Here is a 12,429-nt window from a genome sequence, read left to right as displayed (position 1 = left end):
AGCCGAGTCTCCTAGTTTCACCACTGCAGCAGTATGGACAGAGTCAACACCACAACGACAGGTTTTTAACTAACGTGTTTTTAATAAATAGTTAGGATAAATAATATTTCGATAAGTCGATATATCTTCTACTACTATCATATAGGCTATAGCATCTCAGAATCACCCCTCGCCGCCGCTCATACTTGGTTTGATCCAAACGGTGCGGCACGCGTCATCTCGCGGAGTCAACACCACAATGACAGGTAACTAACTACGTTATGTTTGGCTTAAGTGACTGTAGACCAGTAGCGCCTTTGTAGAACATAATCACATGAAATTTAACGAGTTATACATAATATTTGCCAGCCAAAAACATTAATTATTCCTCATCTGGATAGCTTAATTAGCCCTCTGCCTTGCTAGCTAGAGTTAGCTGAATTTCTTCAAATGTGTAGCATCCTAATGGTTGCCAGGCCCGCGGTTTTCCCGCGGAATTACGCTACTCTGTAACTGTTGCCGCAAGTGTTGCGGTAAAAAATGTCTGCGAGTTTACAGGGTTCTCCACGCCTGGAGATGTAGTGTCTTTTGCACGTATGAACCCATTACTTTAAATGTAGACACATGTCATGCACGCTTACAACCCAAAGCGACGCCGTAGCAGCGCGTATTCGGTGTGACGCGCTTGTTTTACGTGTACGTCCGTGGCGCACAGCTCCACGGATCTGCTTCTCTCGTGGAGCTTTGTCCCGTTTGAAAGGTGAAGGAAGCCGTATGTGTAAAGATGTGGCCTCCACGATGTAGAATGTGTATTATAGAAGAGAAACACACATTTCAGGATCGCTGACTTGTATCATCAGAACAGAAAGTCGTGGAATTTTCAGTCTCCCATTAAATAGAACGGGACAATATATTCCAGCTGCTGTCAGGATGTGGGACATGTCTGTTCTGATTATACAAGTCAGCAAAGCTCAAGCACTTGGTTTACTTGAGATGAGCAGTATGGGGGCATTTTATGGATTTGTTATGCATGTTTTAAACATTTGAATGTTTAGATCCTAGTACTAATACTGTGCAAATCTTGACAACTATGTACCGTATGTTTCCCATTTGAATAGTTAAAGTTAGTTTGTCCATGATTCTGAGTTTGATGTAGCCCATCAATAAAATTAGATAGTAGTAGTAGTAGTAATTGTTGGAATATCACATTAATTGGGCGGTAAATGTGACACATAAAAGTGTTTCTGAACATTTTGTGAACAGATAATGATGGCTGATGGCGACTGCAGTTTAAAGAATCCTTCCAGAAGGAGGGTGCGGATGACACCACAACATGATGCAGAAAAGCACATAAGACTTAAAACTGACAAGGCCGGTCTTACACAGGTGTTTGTGAACTCTTACAAAGGTCAGTCTTTATCTGCCTTGTATTCTTTTCCTACATGTATAAGTTTTGCTAAAATATGAACTTTAGTGTAAGAGATGGATTCTACTGGCCTAGTTGATACAAGCATATCATTAACATAGCCTACTTGTTTTTTATTTACCTATATCTCTTTGATTTTCAATGGAAAGGGAAATCTTGGTGGTAAGTAAGGCTGAATATGCCATTTTTGCAGCTGCAGTTTGTAATTAGAGTTCATTGATGTTTAGAAAGTCCCAGTTAGGGTCGTCTGTCCCTGATCATGATCTAAGTAATTTAACATTGAGTATCTGCCACTACCAACACTTGGTCCAGTAGTACATATTACTAATTATTACAGCTGGACAGTTGATACCTTAAGCACATTAAAAATATCACAGTCAATCCATAGGTATTTTGATATGTTGGTATTTTTGATACTTAATTTAGAATGACACTATTCAACACTACAACAGGAAATAGGGAATGTTTTTGTTGTGCATTAATGCCATTGTTTCCTAAATAGTCTTGATGCATCTCTGAAGGACCAGTCACTTGGGAGACTAGTAAATGATGAGCACAAAACCCCAAACTGCAAAATGCGGCCAATTCAAGTGGACGGGACGCCGCACCTCTGTCTCTTTGCAATCAGAGACATTGTGCCAGGGGAAGAGGTTACCTACAATTATGGTGAATCGGACTGGCCTTGGCGCAAACAGGTATGATAAGTGGTTATCCATCTTCTTATTTACAATGTAGAAGGACATGCAACAGATGTCTGTAAATAATTATTTTTCTTCTTGTGATGTTTGGTCCTTAAAGTATGCATTCATCTTACAAAAATCTTATTCACTAGACATCCAACATCCTACTATGCAAAACTGATTAATGGGGCTTAAATAATTTGTGTCTCCATGCTGTTTGTGGTAGGGGTGTGTGTCAATTCTATCCCTTTACCAAACCACAGATTTCCACTTCTCCTGTGGCCACACCATCAACAGGTGACGACTCAAACGGCAGCCGTCAGCCGCTGGTTCCTGCTGAACATGTGGAACACTCGTCCACCAGTGTCAACACGGTACGTGTCTTTGCAGCAACAAAGAGAAATGCAGTGTACGAGGATAAATGGTGTCTTTGTCCACAAAGCTAGTCCTAATCCTGATGTTCACCTACATCTTGGGAGGTAGACTACACCAACTTACAATTTAGTCATGACTCGACTCAGACATCAACAAGGCTCATCATCAGTGACATGAAGTCTTTGGCCTCTTATTAGGGCCCGAGCACCGAACTGATGCGAGGACCCTATTGAAACTGAAGGAATTATTATTATCACGACAAAAGTAAATCGCTTATTTCAGGGCTTTAACATATTCAAAAACTCACCAAATTTGGCATACCCGTCAGTCATGGTGGAAATTTACGTGTGATATGGTACTCAGCGGTGGGAGGTGCAGAATGGCTAGGCCACGCCCCTTAAACAACAGCCCCTGCAGCTTGTTTCACCGATGTGCACGAAAATCGGTACACACATAAAACACCCCCAGACGCACAAAAAAGTCTCTTGGACCCATAGGCCAAACCCAACAGGAAGTCAGCCATTTTGAATTTGGTGGCCATTTTCCACGTGTTGTATTTTAACGAACTCCTCCTACAGGTTTCATCGGATTGACCTCAAAATCAGTTTCTGCGAGCTTGACTACCTTGTGATCAAAAGTTATTAAAAAATATTCCACACGTTGAAAGGCGCGCCCGCTGCGGAAGGGCGAATTTCGATATCTCGACAAAAAAAATGAAATTGTTATAACTTTAGCATAAATGGTCCGATCTGCACCAAACTTCACACGATGGATAATAGTCCTGCCCTAAACACATTTATGTAACAATATTACATGATTGTCATAGCGCCCCCTGGTGGTAACAGGAAATGACATGTTTTACATTTTCAGGTCCTGCACCAAGCATGTTGACCATATCCAACTCAAATCTGGTCAAAAAGTCTTTAACATGTTGGTAATGGTGTATTATGTAAATCGTGCCATGACGTCACTGCATTGTCGTGATGGAGCGGCGAAGTCGATGTTTCGCCAAAAATGAAAAATTAGCATTAACTTCACTATACTATACAGTCCCGGTCTGAACATTTGATATGAGTTTCATCAACGGGCGTGGCCGTATGGCTTGGCCACGCCCTTTAAAGTGCAGCACCCCCCCATAGCAAGTTTCACTGAAATGCACGAAAATTGGTACGCACATGTATCACACAGAGACGCACAAAAAAGCCTCTTGGATGCATAGGCCAAACCCAACAGGAAGTCAGCCATTTCGAATTTGGCGGCCATTTTTGGCTTTTTCCACGTGTCGGATTTTAACAAACTCCTCCTACAGAAATGTTCTGATTGATGTCAAAACCGGTGTGTACCATCTAGACAAGCGTGTGATCAAAAGTTATGAAAAGATTTTGCTATTTTTGAAGGGCATGGCTGTGGGATAGCATGTAATTTTGATGTCTTGCCACAAGACATGAATTTGCCATAACTTTAGCGTAAATAGTTAATAAGAAATTCCATGTTTCTATATTTACATTTGGTGGCCGGATAACATTACATTCCAAATTGTTTGCACTATAGATGCTAACACTACCATGTTGTTGGCCTTGAATTTCAATCAATTTGGGGTTATTACTATTGTATGATAAACTCCGTGGCTGACTTTGAAAACTATAACCATTAATGTTTACATTTTCCAATGAGGGCACTTCAGGCAGCCACGTTTCTGTCACAGCAATACAGTTAAGCTGCAAATGCTGTGTACACGCCACCAAATCTGCTAGATGTCGATTTAAATTTTGCACATTCATCAAGAACACATTAAAGGTATGTGTGTTGATGTTGTGCCTTGTAATATTTTCAACCAAGAAGGGAGGCATGTTTTCAATTGCATCCTTAATGCCATCTTTACAGTACAAAGTCTTCTCGTCAAAATCCTCTATAATCAACCCTGCCAAACTTCTAACACGACTTAAGGCCACATACGCCTGACCAGGTGCAAAAATCTTCTTCAAAGACACCACAGCCTTATCTACAGTGAGACCTTGTACTTTGTGAACGGTTAAAGCCCAAGCTAATTTAAGAGGAAACTGCCGTCGCAACCCACCTTTGTTTGTGGCCTTTTCTTCTTCTGGATCAATACCGGCTGAACTAGCTAAATCTACTGAAACACTTGCAGATCGTTTTCTCCTCTGTGCACCAACATGATCATCATCAAATTTAACAAAGACTTTGAGAGGAAACTTACTACTCTCTGAACTAACTATGTGCGTGACAGTACCACAAACACCATTAACCAGACCATCGCTTACGTCTACATTTTTACACAACATGACACACGCATCCTTCCCCAACAACAACTGCTCGGACAAACAAGTGTTGGGTGCCTTGGCATGATGCCCTTTAATTAATTCAAGCTTACCTGATTTTTTATCATTTATAAAATCCTGAGCATCTACCTGGATGTATTCAGGACACGTCTTAAATTAGGGCCGGCCAACTTCGTCCTAGAAGGACGAAATGATCAGCTCGACGATAGAATTTGAGGAACCTCACCTAACCTCGAGTGAAAAAACTGAAATATAGGTGCTACTCAATTATGGACATCACCGTTGCGATCGGATGATTTTTCTGATCGCAGGCATCTATTTACCTTCAAAATCGGAGGATGTCAATTTTTGTTGCAATACCGTGAAAATAAGACAGGTGGCGTATTATTCCAGATTTCAGATTCCGGATTCCAGATTCCAGATTCCAAAATTAGATAAATGGTCATATCTCCTTAAAGGAACAACGTATCGAGGAGGCGTTGACATTTCATTCCTAACATTTCGTTCCTAATGCCAACTCTGTGCAATTTCTTTGGGGTAGAGGCTCGGGGGTGGGACCGTTGGATCCAGAAGGTCCACAAATGGGGGGGTAGGTCAGGGTCCCGTGTCTCTATCTCACATGTTTGGCAACAACTTTTGAACGGTGAGTCCTAGAGACTCGGCGGTGGTACCGTTGGATTCAGGACCCCCAAAAATGGGGGTGTAGGTCGCGGTCCCGTCGCTGTATCTCCTTTAAGTCAGGAGTTAACTGGCATCCAGAATCGTATCTATGGAAGTGCAGATTTGTATCTATTTTACGCACCACCCATAGATACATTTCCCGAACATGCCCGTAACTCTGGAACCGTACGTGGTGGAGACTCGGGGGTGGCACCGTTGGATCCAGGACCCCCACACATGGGGAGGTTGGTCGTGGTCCCATCACTGTATCTCCTCTAAATCAGGAGTTATTCGAGTTAGCCCAACTTTAGGGTTTTACTCTGTCAAATTTCCACTACTCCCATTGACTTGTATGGCTTCCAGAATTACATTGATTGATTCTATTGATTTCTATTGATGTGTGTTCTCTGATAAATTGGTGTGATGCGAAGGCTGAAGAGAGGACAAACACAGTACTTGTTGAACGAAACTATTTTGTCTTTTACTTTGTAAAAAAGAACACAGAAACACACCAATAAATTTTCAAATGAACAAATATAAAAGAGAGGTAGTGAACAAATAGGACACACATACAAAAATAAACATTAATAAATTCACACATTATAAACATATTATCTAACCCTTACACTACTAAAATACTGATTAAGAACATTGCACAAATTTTGTTTTTAAGAACCTAAAAAAATGAACATGAATAAAATACACACATTAAAAAAATACCATCTAAATCCTACACTACTAAAACACAGGTTTATTGAGAACATTGCACGAATTTTGTTTTTAAGAACCTACAAAAATGAACATGAATAAAATACACACATTAAAAAAATACCATCTAAATCCTACACTACTAAAACACAGGTTTGTTGAGAACATTGCACGACTTTTCTGTTTAACACACAAAAATGAACATGAACAAATTGACACATTTTAAAATATAACAGAGGTATTTAACACACACATGAGGTAGTGAATAATTATGGTTGTATAGAGAATCATCAAGAACAAGTAAAAAACACAAACATTTCAAAATGTCTAAGGTGACATGGATGCCTAGGAATAAGTGGGGCCGGAGAGCTGGCTCTCCGTCACAACGACCGTGGCGACGGTGAGATCGATGCCTTCAGGTGCCAGACAGGCCGGAGCGTCTGACACAAAACAAAAATGATCGGCCGATGGGCCCGGAACGGAGAGTGCTGTGTCCGGGACCACATAAAACATGGCATTGCTGTTTGATGGAAGGATGGGTTGGGCGTACGATGCACAGGCGGCATCGTCGTCCACAGCCAAGCCGGCGTGATCGTGGTCCAATGCCAAGCCGGCATGATCGTGTGATGGAGGTGGGGTGACTGGCGGTCGTTCTTCCCGATCAACCCTTTTCAGCTTTATGACCAATTCTTTCATGGGAACCGGCTTCGAAAAGGCCAGCTTCCGCGCGGCCTTTGGGCTCGATGGTCCGATCGCCTCCTCTTCATCACCTCCAGTTCAGTTTCGGACATTGAAGTCTCACTTGAATTTGTGTCATCATAGTGGATGGGCTGCCCGTCCTCGGAGGTGGTGGTGGAGGGAGAGGGGGATCTAACCCTTTTTTTCTTTCGTGGTGCTGGAGGTTTGTCAGATTTTGCCTCTGCCTCCATGCGAAGGGTCTTCATGCATAGCTCCCTGGTCTGGTGGGACGCCCTCTTGTCGGGTAGAGTGACATAAAAACGTTCAGCCGTGCTGACGTCGTGGCACATTGATTTAGCCACTTCCTTTCTCTCCTCCACACTGAGATGATGGTTGGCCTGCAGAAAAGAAAACATGTACGTGTGACCATATGCTATGACCATATATTATATGGGTGAATTAAATCGGCCATAACTCTGGAACCGTACATCATAGAGACTCGATAAGTCGTGGATTCACTCACCTATGTGGCAGCACTGCTTCTAATTTGGTTGAATGAAACAGGTGGCCTGCACCCTGCACTTGCCCATGCGAGTTCAAGAAGCCGATTGGGCTTCTCGACTTTTCTTCCATCGACGTGCTCAAGGATATACTTGGAACCGCGATTCTTTCTCTTGTCACTGATTGTGTGAAGGAGTACCAGCCAGTGCTACTCCTTCTTTAAAAGTGACAGAGTTGCCTGTCCGAAGGATCTCACGGTCTTGTGGTCGTCCACCTAGATGACAGACAGTTAAAATTTTTTTTTTTTTTCTCCAGCTTCAGCAATTTTCAGAACTTCAGTCAGTTTTAGTCAAAGATTACATTTTCATGGTCTCAAATAATATACATTAGGAAAAACACAAGAATTCAGAATTTGGACTGATTGTCAAACTCCTCAGCGTTTTGGACCTGACGTTTGGTCATGTTAGTAAAAACGACCGATCGGTGCCCACTTATGATGGAAAAATAGCCCAAAAGGTAGCCAAGTAGTTTTCGATTTATTTCATCATTTTTGGGCTTCACGAACAGGTCATCTGAAAAACAAAAGAAAGGAAAGGACAATTTAGTGAAGTATTCTGGTATCCCGCACTGACAGAATGGGATACACTGGCTTGCAGATACCAGACCCCATCAAATTTTAAAGCTTCCAGACTCGTATCTATGGAAGTACAGATCTATATCTATTTCTTGGATCACGCATAGATACATTTCTCGAACATGCTGGCAAATCTGGAACGCTATGTTGGATCCAGGACCCCCACAAACGGGGGGCAGGGGGGGGTTGGGTCGTGGTCCCATCACCCTATCTCCTTTAAGTCAGGAGTTAACTGGCATCCAGAATCGCATCTATGGAAGTCCAGATTTGTATCTATTTTTTTTGATCACGCATAGATACATTCTGGGAATATGTGTCCTCCCCAGTAACTTTGCACAGGAAACACCTACAAAAATTAAAGTATGTGTACCACTTACCAAGTAGTTCAGGGATCTTGTGCTTGGCCTTTGAGAGGAACCGCAGCTGGTCCTCAGCTGCCATCTGGTTTTCTGTAAAAACAATTGAATAATCGACCTTATGTCATTAGCTCATTTTCTGAGAGCTCTGTCATTGTGTTAAACATTACATAATGCATTCATTCCATTTACCGGCTTCTTGGATGCAGGGCGAAACATGAGACTTTTCAAAAAGTCGTTTTGCTTTCAATTTAATCTTTTCCTGAAATTCCGATTACCTGATTTTTTCCTCAGGACCTGCTGTCGATGGGTGACCAGCTTGGAGCCGACATTCGACTGGAGACGCTTCATTTCATAGAAGTTTGCTGATGTCAGCTGACGTCAACTTGCTCTCCTTCCTGAAGCGGTTCTTACAATCGCAACCTCGTCACGTTATTCAAGAATAGCATGTTGTCACTGCTGTCCATTGAATGATCGGCGGCAATCATAAACTTTAGAAAGCGCAGGACATGGCTCCGTGCGAGACGGGCATTGTCCTTAGCCCGGGGGTTCGCCCGGCCGCTGCATCGGTAATGTTCAAAGTCGAGCAGTATTCTCCCTGCAGCACAACGAGTGAGTGTCAGTTTCAGCTTGTATCGATTACAATGACCTGGACGAATGAGAACAGTCATGGACAAATCTATGTCAATATCACAGCTAATACACATAAAACATACATACCATACAGCGAGGTCCTGAGGTCGCTGAGGTTTCGTTCCCCCTTTTGCGCGGATCCAGTGTGGGGGAAAGGTCTTTTCTGGGGAGTAAACATGTGCTGGACCTTCTTCTCGAGCTTCTCAATTCTACTCAAAAGCCCTTCCATGTCCTTAGTCAGGGTGGCGCATACAGAACAGGAACTGCCAGCCACGCTCAGGGAGGAAACCGACATGGACCCAAAACCAGAGCTATCGACATTTTCCGCCGCCAATTGCTGGTCCTCAGGCAAGTCGGTTGCCCCCAGCGAAGCACCTGCTGAAGTCATGTCTGGCCTGGGTGAAGGTGGGAGAGGAACAGGTGATGATGTAGTGGGCTGTTCCTCCACTGCCAGATGCTCAAGCCCCTGACAATAACAAGAGAACAGAAACAAAAAAAAAAAAAATGCATGAAAAAAGTTTAAAGTGCTTTGAGCAGTCTAAGACTAGAAAATAATGTCTATCTGTCTTCCTTCCATAGGTTGTAGACACTAGGGTCAGGGTTACACAGTCAAATTTTCACCTCTCCCACTGACAGAATTACATCTATGGACTTGCAGATTTGTATCTATTTTACATGTCACCCATAGATACAATTGTGGAAGATGCATCTTGCCTGATGCAAAGTGTTTACCCCTGTTTCTGCAACATCCACCTCTTGGTTTGAGATTCCCTCTTTGTTTGCCTCCTCAGACTCAGGTGGAAGACTTTCACAGCCCTCAGGATCTACAGAAGATTAATTTCAAAGTCCATGAGTACTAGTAGTAGTAGTAGTAGTAGTAGTAGAAGTAGGAGTACTAGTAGTCATACTCACCTAATTGAAAATCAATCCCGATGTCTAAGGTGGAGACCATCGGCACCTCTGGGTCAGAACTCCTGAGGACCGCAAGCTGGCGGACAAAATACGCCCGCTTCACCTGAGTGATGACGTCCTGGCGGTCCTACGAAATATTACTTGGTTACATTCAACAGTATTCTCACAAAATACCATAATATATTATTTTTTTTGCCTGATGTAAGACAACATAAGTGATTTGAATGAAATCATCAAACTTACAACAGGATCGTGGATCCTATGGATGTCAGCCAGGTGCTTGTCCAACCTGGCAAAATTCCCTTTGTCGCACATGGGGCAATCTAGTGGTTTGTCCACTCTGTGGGAGGAAGTGAGGTCATTGAAAAGCCAAAGAAATACAAAATTTTCCATATCAATTAAAATTGAGAATTGACTTGGCTTACCGTGCACTCCCATACTTGAGCAACAGCTTGCGCTCTTCCTCATTGCGTATGGGGTGTGACACCCTAAAGTGCTGGGGCAGGTTTCGAAACTCCTTAAAACACAGTCCACACAATCGCAACTATAAAGGGGCAAAAAAAAAAATTGACATGATGTAGACTGTACTTTTAAATATGGTGTCATGGCATATAAATAACTTTTACCATTTTATCCTGTTTTCCTATTTATCTGAATAACGTAATAGGCCTACCCTACTTTAAATCATGTGAAGACAGCAGACCCAAATTTGTATTTACTTACCTTCTCCATTCTTTCTTTCTCTTGTCTTTCAGAACTGAAAAGGAAAGATTGAAAGAAGAAGATGAAGAAGAAGAAGAAGAAGAAATGTATTCAAGTAGATGCAAATCTGGAGTTTCCTGACAAAGGATAGATAGGAATATGTAATGCTAAAAATGGGACCCAGATGTGTATCTATGTATAAGCAGATTAGCACGCTAATTAGCATATTTTTCAAAACATTATAAAATGCTCAATTTCGACTAAAACCACCCAAAAGAGGGGTGAGGAGGTGCATAACCACTCCATACAAGAGTATATATGAGTTTAACCTGCACAGTTGGGCCCTAAGTGTAGAATTAAAAACTTGTTTTTGAAGAGCTACTTAATAATAATAATAACTTTATTTGTATAGCACTTTTCATACAAAAGGAATTGTAGCACAAAGTGCTTTACAATCATAGCTAAGAGAATATCATTAATAATTATTAATATAATAATTGACCCCTGGGGAACACCACATTTCATTTGATAAAAACTAGATGTGTGTTCACCCATGCTGACAAAGAATTTCCTGTCTGTGAGATATGATTTGAACCAGTTAAAAACAGTGCCAGAGATGCCAATTAAATTATGGAGTCTGTTTAAAAGAATGGTATGATATACTGTGTCAAATGCTGCACTCAGATCTAAAAGCACTAAGACAGACGGCATTTTTGTGTCCATGTTTGACCTGATGTCATTGACAATTTTCACTAATGCTGTCTCTGTGCTGTGATATTTTCTAAAACCAGATTGATATATTTCAGCAGTGTTTGTCGAGGTCATAAAATAATTTAACTGGTTAAAAACAAGTTTTTCTAAAATCTTACTTAAAAATGGCAAATTGGAAACAGGTCGATAGTTCTCTGGTAGTGATGTGTCCAAATTGTTCCTCTTCAAGAGTGGCTTAACTACTGCTGTCTTAAAAGCAGTGGGGAAAACGCCAGTCTGAAGTGAATGATTTATGATGGTCAGCAGATCGTTTCTTAAAAAGCTATAAACGTCTTTAAAAAATGATGTTGGAATGGTGTCTAAAAGGCAGGTTGCTGAACTTAACTGGGAGATAACTTTCTCAAGCATTTCAGCGTCCACCTGGACAAACCTCTCCAGTGTTTCCTCATTTAAGGGTGAACTTTTTGAAACATTAAAATGTGTAGACTGACAATGTAAAATATTAGATCTAATAGTATCTATTTTGCTTCTGAAGTGGGCTGCAAGATCTTCACATGAAAAGTCTGGTTCAAGACTTCGGTTAAAAACGGTTAATTAAATGGTCAATGGTTGAAAAAAGGACTCTTGGATTTTTGTGGTTGTTACTGATTAATTTTGAAAAATGTTCTCTTCTTGCATTTTTAACTGCTTTGTTGTAGATAGTCAGCTGTTCCTGAAACATTTGAAAATTAATTGTTAGTTTGTTTTTCCGCCATTTTCTTTCAGCTATTCTGCAATTTCTCTTCAGTTTTATTATATTATTATAGGTTTTGATTTTGTTTTAATCTTTCTAAGATTTACTGGTGCAACTATGTCCAGTGCTGACTTGAGTTTACTGTTAAAATTATCAACAATAAAATTACAAGAAGAAGGTAAAATCTCTGGAGGAATATCACGTAAAATATCAATAAAACTTGCAGCCACGTCAGATGTCAGATAGCGTTTCCTTACAGTATGTTCTGGAATTTCTTGTTGCTTAAAACTGTTCACTTTAAAAAAGACACAGAAATGATCTGATAGGCCTACATCCACAACAGAGGAAACCTGTACTGACAGGCCATAGGTTATGACCAGGTCTAATACATGTCCTCTGTTGTGGGTGGGCTGTGTAACATGTTGCATGAAATTCATACAG

The 12,429-nt window shown here is 41.3% G+C and overlaps 1 long non-coding RNA gene across 1 annotated transcript in view; it reads left to right on the top strand.

Annotated features, from left to right (window-relative positions):
• Positions 1–12,429, top strand: part of LOC146304304 (uncharacterized) — a 439,321-nt gene that overhangs the window by 85,083 nt on the left and 341,809 nt on the right. Inside the window, exon 2 of the long non-coding RNA XR_014769366.1 lies at positions 2,349–2,459. This is a non-coding gene — a long non-coding RNA (uncharacterized LOC146304304). The remainder of the gene's footprint in view (positions 1–2,348; positions 2,460–12,429) is intronic.

The sequence above is a fragment of the Lutjanus erythropterus genome, unplaced genomic scaffold (assembly GCF_056507025.1).
Source record: "Lutjanus erythropterus isolate fLutEry1 unplaced genomic scaffold, fLutEry1.hap2 Scaffold_155, whole genome shotgun sequence".
NCBI classification, from domain to species: Eukaryota; Metazoa; Chordata; class Actinopteri; order Lutjaniformes; family Lutjanidae; genus Lutjanus; species Lutjanus erythropterus.
The sequence above is the reverse complement of the archived record's forward strand: the minus strand, read 5'-3'. Positions and strand labels throughout refer to the sequence as shown.